The sequence below is a fragment of the Megascapheus bottae genome, chromosome 27, assembly GCF_031878675.1.
Source record: "Megascapheus bottae isolate mThoBot1 chromosome 27, mThoBot2.hap1, whole genome shotgun sequence".
NCBI lineage: Eukaryota > Metazoa > Chordata > Mammalia > Rodentia > Geomyidae > Megascapheus > Megascapheus bottae.
Window position 1 is genome coordinate 13,107,426 of NC_143535.1, and position 13,281 is coordinate 13,120,706.

General features: G+C 37.2%; 1 protein-coding gene across 2 annotated transcripts in view; it reads left to right on the forward strand.

Annotated features, from left to right (window-relative positions):
• Pdgfd (platelet derived growth factor D) overlaps positions 1-13,281 on the forward strand; it is a 177,683-nt gene that overhangs the window by 134,222 nt on the left and 30,180 nt on the right. The window lies entirely within an intron of this gene.

The following is a 13,281-nucleotide window of genomic DNA, read 5'->3' on the forward strand; positions in this document are numbered from 1 at the left end:
CAGGAAAATCAGATCTCTATGGTACAGAGTTTTCAGCCTAGCTATGTAGGAAACTTAAATAGGAGGTTGAGTGCAGGATGACCCAGGCCAATATAAACACATACCACACACACTCACACATGCACACACACACATATATATACACATATATATGTATATATATATACTTAATCTTAAAATCAGAGTAAAGATGGCTTGAAGTGTCACTGAAATAGCAGAGAACCCACCTAGTAAGCACAAAGCCTTGAGTTCATACCAGAGTATTGTTCTTGCTTCTCTCTGAAAAAGAAAAAAGGTTAAAAAAAACCTATGTGCTATAGAGGAAGGGAACATTTTTATCATATCTAATCATGCTCATCAGAGCAAGTGATTGCATTTGTGTTCTAAATGATAAGAAAGAATTAGAAGCAGAATGGGAAAGAGCTAGGAGAAAGTGCCCAGCAAAAGAAAACAGCCTGTGCAAATGTAAGAGTGCTATTAACCTATGAAATCATTCTGGAATCCCCTGGACTAAGTGTCTACATGGAAATGGTATTGAGGAAGAAGATAAGAGCCAAATTATAAATATTTTTATGTATTTATCAAAGGACTGAGACTGTTCAGATCCTCTGAGGGATCTGAGTCTTCAAAGGGTTATGGGTAGTTTATTGTTTTCTGCTTTACTTTGGCTCTTGAAGATCAATAGCAAGTCAATGAAGAAAAGATAGCAGTGAGTCAAGAATGGACACCGACCATTTAAGAGACTTTCAGAGCAATCCAGAAGAGATGTGATAAACTCAAGTCAAAATGTAAGTTTGAGAACTTGGATGTTAAGGTTTAAGAAAGGATAATAGAATGGATTTAGTGACTAATGGTGGATATTTCTGCATGACTTCTGATGTATCCCAGACTCATAGGTAAATGTGATGGAATTTCTCTAGGAAAGGAGACACAAGGAAAGGAGTAGGTCTGGCTGGGAAATTGATGAGTAACATTTTGGACACTCTGGGTTTGAGGAGCTTGTAAGACATTCAGTGGGAAAAAGCAGCCAGAGGGAATTTGGCAGATTAATGTGCTTCTCAATAAAGATTTCCTGGTCCGGAATGTAGAGTGAGCATTCACTCATGAATAATTCATGTATAAATAATTGTACAAGCCAAAGAACTCAATGAATCTACTTAGGTGCCAAGTATAGAGTCTCAGAATTCCTAGTCAACATTATTTGAAGAGGCATTAAAACAAAGAATACAGAGAAGAAATAGTTGAAAATGAGAGAGAGAGAGAGAGAGAGAGAGAGAGAGAGAGAGAGAGAGAGAGAGAGAGAGAGAGAGGGAGAGAGAGAGAGGCAGAGTAGAGCGTCACAAAAGCCAAGAGGAGAGATGGTCAACCAGAGAATCATCAAGGATGTAAAATTTGAGACAAAGGTTACATGAAGCAATGGCTAGGAGGGTTCACTGGCTTTGGCCATTCAGAGACTGTTACAGATCTTAGTGGCATTTCATCAGACTAGAGTAAATTCCATGCGGCTAGGGAATAAAGACTGAATCAAAATTGCAACCAAAGAGAAGAGTAAGGTGTTTCAAAACTTATACATGAAGGGACCACCATTTTTTTAAATGCTGCCTAGACAGGAGGTTAGAATCAAGGAAATATTTTTTAGTGTCTAAAGAAAAACATTTTTCTGTAAATTGAAAGAGACAAACAAGCAAAAGGAGAGGCAAAGACTCAGGAAAGAAAGGCAACATAATGTGCTGAGCTTGTAACTTCCTTCCAAGGAGCTGAGATGAAGGAGTTGGCATGCTGACATTGAGATTGCTCCAGGGATTCTGCAGGGTGGAGTCCACAGCAGAGCTAGGCATCAGGAGAATATTGTTAAGAGAGGGCTCTAGGGACAGACTATGAGATCTCCAAGTGTGCATCACCGAGGGATCAAGTATCTGAAGGATTTGGTGGGATTGATGGGAGATGGAATGGCAGACCCAGAAGTCACAAGCACACAGGCACATGAAAGGCTTGAACTAGAGTATATGAGGGAGCACATTAGAGTCAAAAGAGAATCTACAAACCAAAGGCATGTAGCCATCCAAATTAATGACAAGAGTCAGAGACAAATGCAGGTGCCCAGATGTCATAGGTTTTTTTTTTTGAACACAGGGAAGAAACCCTGCAGAGCTAATGCATGAATGTTAGGTGAGTAGCCTCAGTTTCAGAAGTGACTACCTATGAGATTGCCTGTGATGCCTGCAATATTTCTAAAAGAATGCCTATGAAACAATAATGCTGGCCAACTCTGAGTGGCATTCCTTTTTATAACTTTTGGATTGGGGAGAATATGAATGGATCACATATTAAAAATCTCCAAGGTTTACAAGCACAAGAAAGAAACTGAAAGGTTTCTTACTTCCATGTTTGCTCTGCCTAGCAGAGAATGGACTCTCATTTAGTATCTTGGAGAGAAGTCTTACTTTCCTTTTTTTTCTGATGGGAGTTAAACCTTAGTTCTAGCAGAAAAGGGAGAGCCATCCATCAGTGAAGGCTGCAAGTGTGTTGGGGTTATGACTGCAATGATTCAGGGGGGAGAAAAGGCATCACAAAACAAATCAGTAGCATCTCAGAAGTAATACTGTGGTTATGGTGCCCCATTTTAAAATTAATCTACTTAATAGATTTCAGACTGCAAACACTCAAGCACTGTCAGAAATCCAATTTAAAGTTTCCTGTTTATTTTTTAGGAGAATATGGAGTCCAGGATAAAAGAGCTCCCAAAAGCAATATTCTTTACCATTTACAATAAATCATGAGCTTCAGATTCCATCAGTAAACTACCAAGTCGGCAGAAGATAACGCAGTGTTCTCTTGAGAGCAGAGATTCTTGTTACCTTATATTCTTATCTTCTTTTAAAGTTTATAGTGTTTTGTTGCTACTGTTGCTCTTAAAATAAGATAGTATCTTCCACTCTACACACAGTATTATTGGGGATATTTTTCTTTTATTTATGCTGATAAAATCTAATATATGCATTGAACATATCTGTAGAGGTTGACCGAACCCATCTGAGGAAAAAGAAATAAAACCACAGGAAGTGCCAAGTGTACCTATCCTTAGTCAGCATCACTTAACACTGGTTAAATTCACTATTTTTTTTAAAGAATTTATTAACAGGGCTGGGAGTTTGGCCTAGTGGTAGAGTGCTTGCCTAGCATGCACAAAGACCGGGTTTGATTCCTTGGTACCACATACATAGAAAAAAGCCAGAAGTGGTACTGAGGCTCAAGTGGTAGAGCTCTAGCCTTGAGAAAGTCCAAGGACAGTGCTCAGGCCCTGAGCTCAAGCCCAGGACTGGCAAAAAAAATTTATTAACATTGATTTTTACATCATACTGCAAATGACATGTTTAACAAACAAGTATTCAAAAAGGGAATCTATATATACAATCACTGGCACTTAGATTTTAGAACATAATTAGGCTGAGGGTTTTTTGTCATAGATACATGCTAATCTTTTGAACTATCTTCCTCTCTCCTTTTCCATTCAGCCCCTGGTTCTTTCCTCTATAACACATCAGGAAGCTTCCTAAACAGAGCTGGAGATAAAATGATTCTAATTAGAAGATTTTGAGCTAAATTACATAGTTTTTTGCTTTTCTTACACTCAGTGGTATAGTGTAGTTGTCTGCCTCATTCACAATGAGATATAAAATCTGTGCCCTTGTTTTCCTGGCTCTCTCTCTGAGGATGGGGGAGATGCACATGGCAAGGAGACTTAGGGTGTCTACCTGCTTAGTCAAGCTGTAGCTGGGGAACCTGAGACAGCCACAGATGCTCGCACTGCTTCCTGTGTAGTCTGCTCACTGAGGGAACATCCTAACCCCTGAGCTGGATGTCAAGAATCCAATGAAGGGTCATTTTTTTCATTTTGCTCAGTGCAGGTGTTTGTAAGGCTGAAGGGGCTTCCTATGAGCCTGTCAGTCATACTGACAGGAGGTCACTGAAGACCTCTCCAGGGCACATGGACTGTCACATAAAGATGGAGAGGCCTGAGGTAAGAATTGGAGCAGAGAAAGGTAGGAGCTAGGCCACTGACTCTACAACCTCTACTTTATGGCTGCTAAATTCTTTTCTGCATGTGGACAAGTGTTTCTGATTCTGATTATATTATTATAACTGTATATAAGTGTTCCATTTAAATGGAAATGCCTAGTATGTTGTTCAAAATTTGGCATCTAATTTGAATACAATTCAAGAGAGGATTATACAGCAGTTGGATTTAAGAGTTTCTAGTGCTGCCTGGCTGACCACTTCTGATAATCATAAACCACTCTTGTGTGAACTTTAACTTAGTCTTTTATGGAAACGGAAATATAATGTAGTACTGTATCATGTGTTCATTATTGCTTTAAAATAATGCTTTGAACATGGCTGGTAAAGAGTCATCTTAATCGTTAGGCTATTCCCCCGACTTCCTCAGATCAATGCAGGCAGAGCTCAGGAATGGAATCCAGACACTAGTCTGGATTGAGACTTCTGATGTAGGTGGGTTGTTTTGGTGGTGGTGGGGTGGTAGATTTTTTTATTAGCAGTATAATGTTGGAGCTCAGGATCTTATGCTTGTTAAGCAGGCAGTCTGTTGCTGTTTCTTCCCTTAAATGGAGTCTTGTGGACTTTTCTTCTGTTTTTCCCATTTACACACCAGAAGTCTCAAGCATGTCTAAAGTCATGGTCAGTGGAATTTGTTTCTGAACATTCTGTCCCCAAACCACTTTTTTTTTAATTGTCAGGGAAATGTATAGAGGGGATACAGTAACATTCGCTGGGTAGTAGGTGCATTACTTCTCACACATGGATACCCTGTCTCATGTTTTTGTCCCCATTTGCCTTCCCCAACCCCCTCCCAATCATCTTATTTCCCTCCCCTTCCTTTTTCTATTTCAAATAAATAAATAAACATATATCCAATATACCAGGTAACAAAGTCAGATACAGTAACAATATGAGATTAACCAAAGGGCAACAAAAGAGAAGAGGAATAACATAGTACATTAAGAATAACAATCCCCCAAGCTAAAGCTCTTGTTTCCATATCCTAGAGATCCTTTCATTTATCTCATCCTATATGACCTCATACACTTAGGCTTTAAGCTATTGCAATCCTTCCTCTGCTAGGAGAGTCCTAGATGTGTACCAATGATTACAAATGAGGGAAAATATTGAGCCTATGATCCTTTGGGTCCAGCTTACTTCACCTAATATGATTTTTTTCAAGTCTTTCAATTTTCTTACAAATGGGACGATTTCATTCTTGCTGATGGCAGCATAGAATTCCATTGTGTATAAGTACTACATCTTTTTGATCCAGTCATCTACTGAAGGGCATCTGGGCCAAACCACTTTTTTTAATGTGCCGTATAAGGATTTTAGTCTACTTAAATTATTGTATAATAAAATACTGAAATTGATATACAGATATATACCTACATACTTATACACATACTTGCATATGTGTTTGTATCATATATGTATATACATAATTTGATCAAATATACACACATTAAGATTATATTTATAGAAGTTCAAAGGTAAGGCATGGCTTTGTTTTTATTACATGCCATTAGAATAAATGTTCTGATATTTTTCAGTGAAAATTTCTGAAGACCATAGCAGACTTAACCAGTTCATAAATGTTAACTTAATACTGAAAATGCACGCCTCTTTATAGAACATATATGTCAAAATAGAAATGATTACTTTCTATACTGAGTGAAAAACAAGTTCATGTCATTGAAATTAATATTAAAAATCAAATTAATATTTTTATTATCTTTAAGTAGTTGTTCAGTTGCCAGTTAATAAAATACATCTTGATAAATGTCAGCTCTTTCCACACTGCTCTTTTTAGTTAGCCAAGGCACTCTTGTATATAGAATTTACCCTTAAAATAGAAGTCATCGACTGAAAAATTTCTATCAGTGATTCTTCCATAATGATTCATCATCATGGATTTGATATGTTTTTTAAAATTGCCAAGGTATATAGATTTTTTATTGTAATGTATAGAGAGGTTACAGTTATATTTGAAATTTTTAAAAATTGTATTTTTTTATTTTTTCTAGCTCTTTTTTCTTTATTATAATTAATAGAAGGGTTACATTATATTTGCCAGATAGAAGGTGCATTACTTAACAATCATTGCTACCCCTTCTCATGTTTTTGTCCCCATTTCTCTCCTCCCATCATCATGTTTTCCCCCTTTCCTATACTATTTCAAATAAACAAACATATACAATATATCAGATAACAAGGTAAGATACTGTAACAATATGAAATAACCAAGGGACAACAAAAGAGATGATAAATAACATAGTACATTAAGAACAACAGTCACACCTTATATGGCTTTTGTTTCTATATCCTGGAAGTCCTTTCATTTAGCCTCATCCTATATGGCTTTATATATCTACGTTTTGCCCTATTGTAAACCTCTGCTAGTAGTGTCCAAGATTTATACCAATTATGACAAATGAGGGAAACCATTGAGCCTGTCTGGCTTACTTCACTTAATATGATTTTTTCTAAGTCTTTCCATTTCCTTACAAATAGGGCAATGGCATTCTTTCTGATGGCAGCAAACTCGCCAAGGTACATAGATTTTTTTTATTGTAATGTATAGAGGGGTTACATTTTTTAACTGTTTTTATTAAAGAATTTATTAACATTAATTTTTACATCATATTTCAAATGACATGTTTAACAAACAAGTGTTCAAGAAGGGAATCTCTATATATAATCACTGGCACTTAGTTTTTAGAACATAATCAAAATTAGGCTAAGGGTTTGTATATCATGGATACATACTAATCTATGAAATAAAACATTATATCTTTATTTTTATCATTATATTCTTTGGGTTTTTTGTTTTTTGGTTTTTTTGCCAGTCGTGGGCTTGAGCTCTTATCATTATATTCTTTGGGTTTTTTGTTTTTTGGTTTTTTTGCCAGTCGTGGGCTTGAGCTCAGAGTCTGAGCACTGTCCTTGGACTTTCTCAAGGCTAGAGCTATACTACTTGAGTCCCAGCACCACTTCCAGTTTTTTTCTATGTATATGGTACCGAAGAATTGAACCTGGGTCTTCATGCATGCTAGGCAAATACTCTACCACTAGACCAAACTCCCGGCTGGAGGGGTTACAGTTATATTTGCCAGGTAGTAAGTGCATTACTTCTCACAAATTGATACCCCTTCTTATGTTTTTGTCCCCATTTCCATCCCCCATATCCACCTTCCAAACCACTTTTTAAAACATGCTTTAACTCCTTGGTTATCAATGCCTTCTACCAAGCCAATCCTGGGGCATTCCTAGCTTCTCTGCTTTTCATTTGGAGGCACGGGATTTGCTTTTATTGACTTGTACTTAGAGATCTTCTGATGAAAACTATCCAGGGCCTTATGTATTCAAGCATCTTTATGATCCCTGCTAGGTTGAGAGATAGCTTTTAGTAATCCTACCAAATCAGTTCCTGCTGACCAACCTCAGGGGTCATCATAAAGTACTTAAGGAATTCTCATCTATTGCATCCTCTGACCAGGTATTTTCACTCTTCTCTGAAGAAAAAAAAGGTAATTTTGTAGCCTGCTGAGGGATAGATAGGACTAAATATACTTGAGTGGGAAATGCTATTATCATTTCAAAGGTTTGATTACCAAAATGAAGACTATCTCCCATTGCCTGAGAAGATTATGGACATTTCAAAAACATTTTCTCAAACCAAAGGTACTACTACATTTGTTGTCTTCACTTTTTCTTTCCTCCTACTCTAATTCCTCAGGATAGCTATCTGTGGTTTACTGTTTGTTTTCTAGAAAATCCATCACCCAATTTAAGTTCAAGACAATCAAATAGTAAAAATGTCTAGTTTTCCTTCCTTCCTCACTCTTTCTTCCCTCTCTTTCTCCTTCCCCCCTTCCTTTTCTCCCTTCATCCCCCTGTCTATTCCTCCTTCTCTTCCTTCCTTCTTGCCGTAACTTTTGGTATGTTTTTTTATGCAACAAATCAAGGCACAGGTGGACAACATAGCTGTATTAAATAACCAGTTCCCCAATGTGTTCATGCACTGCTGTATTATATGTCCGGAAACCTGGGCTACAAGCATGGGATCTTCCGGTGACACTGACAACACTTGGGGTGATTGATTTCCTATGTGCAAAAAAAGGATTGTTGGGAGGAAGTGCCATGACATCAGTGACCTTGACACTGTTTCCTTTCTCTGTAGCACCTTGAACATGTAGCTAGAAATAGTACAAGTCCATAAATATCCACTAAATGAATGGAAAGAAATAGGAACAACAAAGCCAAGCTTATTAGAGACCCTCTAATTTGCCCTACTCCTTCCTGGTCAGCCTCAGTTTCTCTTTGTCCTTTGAGCACATGACACACACATATACCTCACATGACACATTCTCCTCCTCACCTTCTTACCCTTATCTATTATTCAGAGGTCAATACCAAAACTATTTCTGATCCTTTCCCTCCAGCCTATGTTAGTGGATTAAGTCCTTATTCCCTAAGCAGATCTACAGTACTTTGCTTATGGCCCCGACAAAGTGCTTTTGTCTATAAGTCTGAATTATTTATAATTGCACAGGTATTTATGCACACCAGCAATGTAGCAGTTAATGAGCTATGGCTTTAAATGAATCATTTCATCTGGTCTTTATAGTAAGTAACCCAATGAACTGTCATTATATCACTGACCGGAACTTAATTGTACTTTTGGTAGCAGATCCTGTTGTAGCTGTGAGAAAGCTAGAAAACACCCCACTCTCAAGGAACTTGTATTCTAATGGACTGACACAAACATGGAAACAAGTAAAGAAATAGATGAATATGATGGTATTTACTAATGGGGCTTAGAAGCATGAAGAGGGAGCCCCCATGTTAGGATGTGCCCTTATGAGAGAAGACCCAGAGAAATAATTTCTCCCTCTCATGCAAGTTATCTATCCACAAACAGAAAGAGGATCCTCAACCAAACTCAATTGTATAGGCACTCTGATCTTCGACTTCCCGGTCACCAGAACTGGAGACATAAATTTTGATTCTTTATATGTACATGAGGTCATTGAGACCATGATAAACTATCAAGGGACATGAAAATTGTGCAGGTAAAAGAGAATGGCTGATGGGGAAGCAGAACTAATTTAGATAATCCAGTACTTTGGTTGAGACATACTTTGGTCACTCAAGAATCTTAGTCAAATAGTGAACAGAACTTTTTAACTTATGATCTGTATGACCTCTTCCAGTGACTAGACTGTGCTGAACATATAGAAATGGACAAAAGCAAAGTTTCATGGCTCATAAGCCTTGCTACTCCAGAGGCTGAGATCATGAATGATGATCACAGAATCATCTCAAAAACAATCAGCAAAAAGGCTAGAGTCATGGCTTAAGTGATACAGTACCAGTCAAGCAAGTTACTTGAGAATTTGTGAGACCTGAGCTGTGTTTGGTACTCAGCTCCATCAAGCTCAAGTTAATGGACCAGACACCAAGCCTGCTTTGGAGATCTGAAACTGGGAATGTTCCTTGCTAGTTGAGAGGGAAATTGACCCCAAAATATCAAGGCCACAAACACAGTAGTCTCATTTTTTGACCAGAGGACTAATTTTCAGGATTCTGTGTATTATTTTTGTTTCAAACTTTATATTCAGTGTTTCTAGTTTAACCGCATAAATAATTCTAGAAATCTCCTAAGGAAAAATGACCAGATCAAGCAAAGGAGTTTTAAATCAATTGTTAATTTCATTTTTGCAGTTCTAGAATATTATCAGGTCTGATGAATATTCCACATTCAGTACAGCCTCTGGTGCTAGTGACAGCTGTACTGAGTGCTAGCTCAGATAAATGCGTGGGAGGAAAACAATGAATGTGTAGAAAGGAGTTTGTCAAGAAACACAAGTCCTCTGCTTCTTCAACATTTGATTGTGTAGAGAATGGAAACCTACTGGAATACATTCTGGTTGACTCCAGCCATGACTGGCTTACAAGATTTTTCCTTTTACCTTAGCAACATCATTTATTGAGAATAGCATTTAATGAATCCTTTTCTTCTGGGTCCTATGCAAGCTATGTTTATTAGGGTTTTTTGTGTTTTTTGGACTACAAATAGTATTTTCTCTTTAAGGTCAAATCTTAAAATTTTTAATTAGCAATGGAATGGTTTGAGTTTATGAAGATAATGATTTTAGCTAAGGGATTTTGGTAACTGGCTTTAATCTTCATGTTGTTTGTAATTTCTATTTTCCCTAATATTAGTTTTAATAATGCAACTAGCTTTTGACCATGGCAAAGATAATCTCTTTATATAATGTCACTCAAGTCCAGAAAATTTTAACAATTCTTAGGAGTATGAATTTCAGCACAGTCACAACAAGGTTTGTTGAATTTGAGCATGAAACAAGATTTCCTGGGGCTGAGAGTACAGCACTTACCTAACACAAGCAAAGACCCCAAGTTCAGTCCCCTCTACTGTATCCCTACCCCCACCAAAAAAAGAAGAAAATAACATTTGTTTTCTCAAATCCAATAATAAAAATTAAGCACACAAAGGAAAAGAAAGAGTGCTTACTAAGTACTAGGCATTATGCTTAGGAAATAAAATTTCAAGGAAATGAAAGCATGACTAACCCAGGCCAGTATTTCATCTTCTTTCCATTATAAATTTGCAGTTTTCCTAAGTTAGCAGAATAATTTCCCCAGCCATCCATTTTAGCTTGCTAGTGTAAATAGGCTTTAAGATTAGCTTCTTCATATCAAAAGTACAATCTTGAATCATTTTCAGGCTTCTGGTGAACTGAACCACATGTTCTTTTTGAAATTCGGTTAAGGAATTTATGAAAGCATGTACTTAACACAAATCAAGGGTGATTTGTTTGTCCTATAAAATAGATTCCTTATAAATGACAAGGATAAGAGCTCAGCAAAGCTGACAGAGTGGATTCAGCCTCAGGCTCAGGTATCTGTGGAGATTCTTAATAACCAGGCTCACTGAGGAAAAATCATTTAAGCATTGTGTCTCTATAAATTGTTATTTTTTTTAAAGCTACCATAGGAAATGATGAGTAAGCAAACCTACAGAAAGGTTTTCATACAGAGCCCAACAAAAATTCATTGTCTGTAGAAGCCATTACTGCAAAATAATCAGGGTTCTTGTAAGTCTTGACATCTGACCAACCATCTCAATATTATAGAGATGTGTGATAGCACTTCCTAGATGTAAATTAAACAAAAACAAAACCATAATAGAAGCTATTATATTTTGCTAATTTCCCTACACAACCCATGATAGGACCTCAACATACGGCAAATATAGATGTTAACCAAACTTTATATCCATCCACATCTCCTCACTAGGATCTTTGTTTTCTTATGTGTCACACAAACAATAATTGCAGGGTATTTTTCTTTCTTTCTATCAGAACTCTGAGCTTTGGCGTTGCCCCTGAGCTCTTCAGCTCAAGGCTACCACCCTACCTCTTGAGCCCTAGCATCACTTCTGGTTTTCTGGTGGTAAATTGGAGATAAGAGTCTCATGGAATATTTTTAGTGCCTGGGCTGGCTTTGAATCATGATCCTCAGATCTCAGCCTCCTGCGTAGCTAGGATTACAGGTGTGAGCTACTGCACCCAGCTTATTTTCTTATTTAAATAAATGCCCTGTCAAGTATTATTCTTGTGGCCTCCTTCTAATGATCTCTTCTCAGATTTCTGGAAGAAATTTTCTTCTTTACCCAAGTAGCTAGCATTCGCCATAATCTTTGCCAATGATTAAGGTATCAAATGTTTCTGTCAGCTAAAAGTTGCAGTAGCATATTTCCAACAATATCTTAGGCTAGGCACAGTGGCTCATACAGTTATTCCAGCTACCCAGGAGGCAGAGATCAGGAGCCAGCCTAAGAAATACATTCCGGAGATCCTATCTCAACCAAGAAAAGTTGGCCCTTGTAGTAAAAGACTGTTGCTCCAGCTAGATTGGAAGGTCATATAGGAGGACCATAGTACTGGCTGATAGAGGAATACATTTGAGGCCTGTGTAAATAATAGATAAAGAAAAAGGGCTGGAGGGATGGCGTAAGAGGTGTGCTTGGCAAGCACAAAGCCCTAAATTCAAACCCCAGTACCACAAAAAATGAGTTTGTTAAACAAAAATAAGAACAACAACATTAGCATCAGGAGTTCTAGATTAAAACATTGTACTTTATTGTTTAACCGTACATGATAAAATTATGATATAGACATGATAAAATTACCTCAAACCAGTGAAAATCTATAAGCATATCTTATTTATGAAAGACATTGTCATTTAAGATATATTTATTTAATGATATTTTCCCAGTAACATAAGACTCAGATCTAAGTATAAGAAATACAATTCATTACATTTTACTGGCAGATTCTTTCAACTTGAAATGTGATATTTGATTTTGGTTAATTACTGATTTATCTAGTCTCTTTTTTGTTAAATATTTTGGAAGAACTATTTGGCCTCTTGCCAAGGCCATTCTAATATTATTAGTAGAAAAGCTTGATTGATGGTGTACCAACAACAAATAAGAGTTTGGTTACATCAGAGTTTGATCTTGTGTTTCTAAACACTGGCTTTATTCTACCGGTATGACAGTATGTTGTATTTTTATTTCTATCTGTATTGTTTGGATTTCGTACTACAAATTCAGAGACTGAGACTTGTTCTAACGAACCTCCCCCGTGAAATGATCTCGGGGCACAGGCATACATATATAGTTACTTGAATTTCCTTGAGTGAACAGACCAAGAAATCACTGAAGAATAATGTCACCAGAGTATTTGTTACATATTGTCCTATGAATACAAACAAATCACCTCTGTATTTCAAATTGCAAAAGAAACACCTCTAAGCATGAGCTTAGATAATTTTGTTTAAAGGTTTAAAGGGTTTTTTCAAGTAATGTCTACGTTTTAAGTGATGGTAAAATTAAAATACATCCCCTAGCAATAAATAGTTTATGGCTCATCTCTTCATAATCACTTAGGATAAAAATGAACAGCCATCCTCTGTGAGAGCCACGAGCAGGTGGTACAGCTAATCATCCCAAATGTTCGGAGTATGGCCCCCACAACAGCTGTCTCCGGAGACAGCAAACCCTGGATCTGCTGTCGAAGAACAAGAGAGGGATCACTTGCCATTGGACATCCATTGAGGCACTTGGCTGAACATGCACTGACTTGCGCTCGCCATGTTTGTCTGTTCCACATGTTCTCTCGGAGC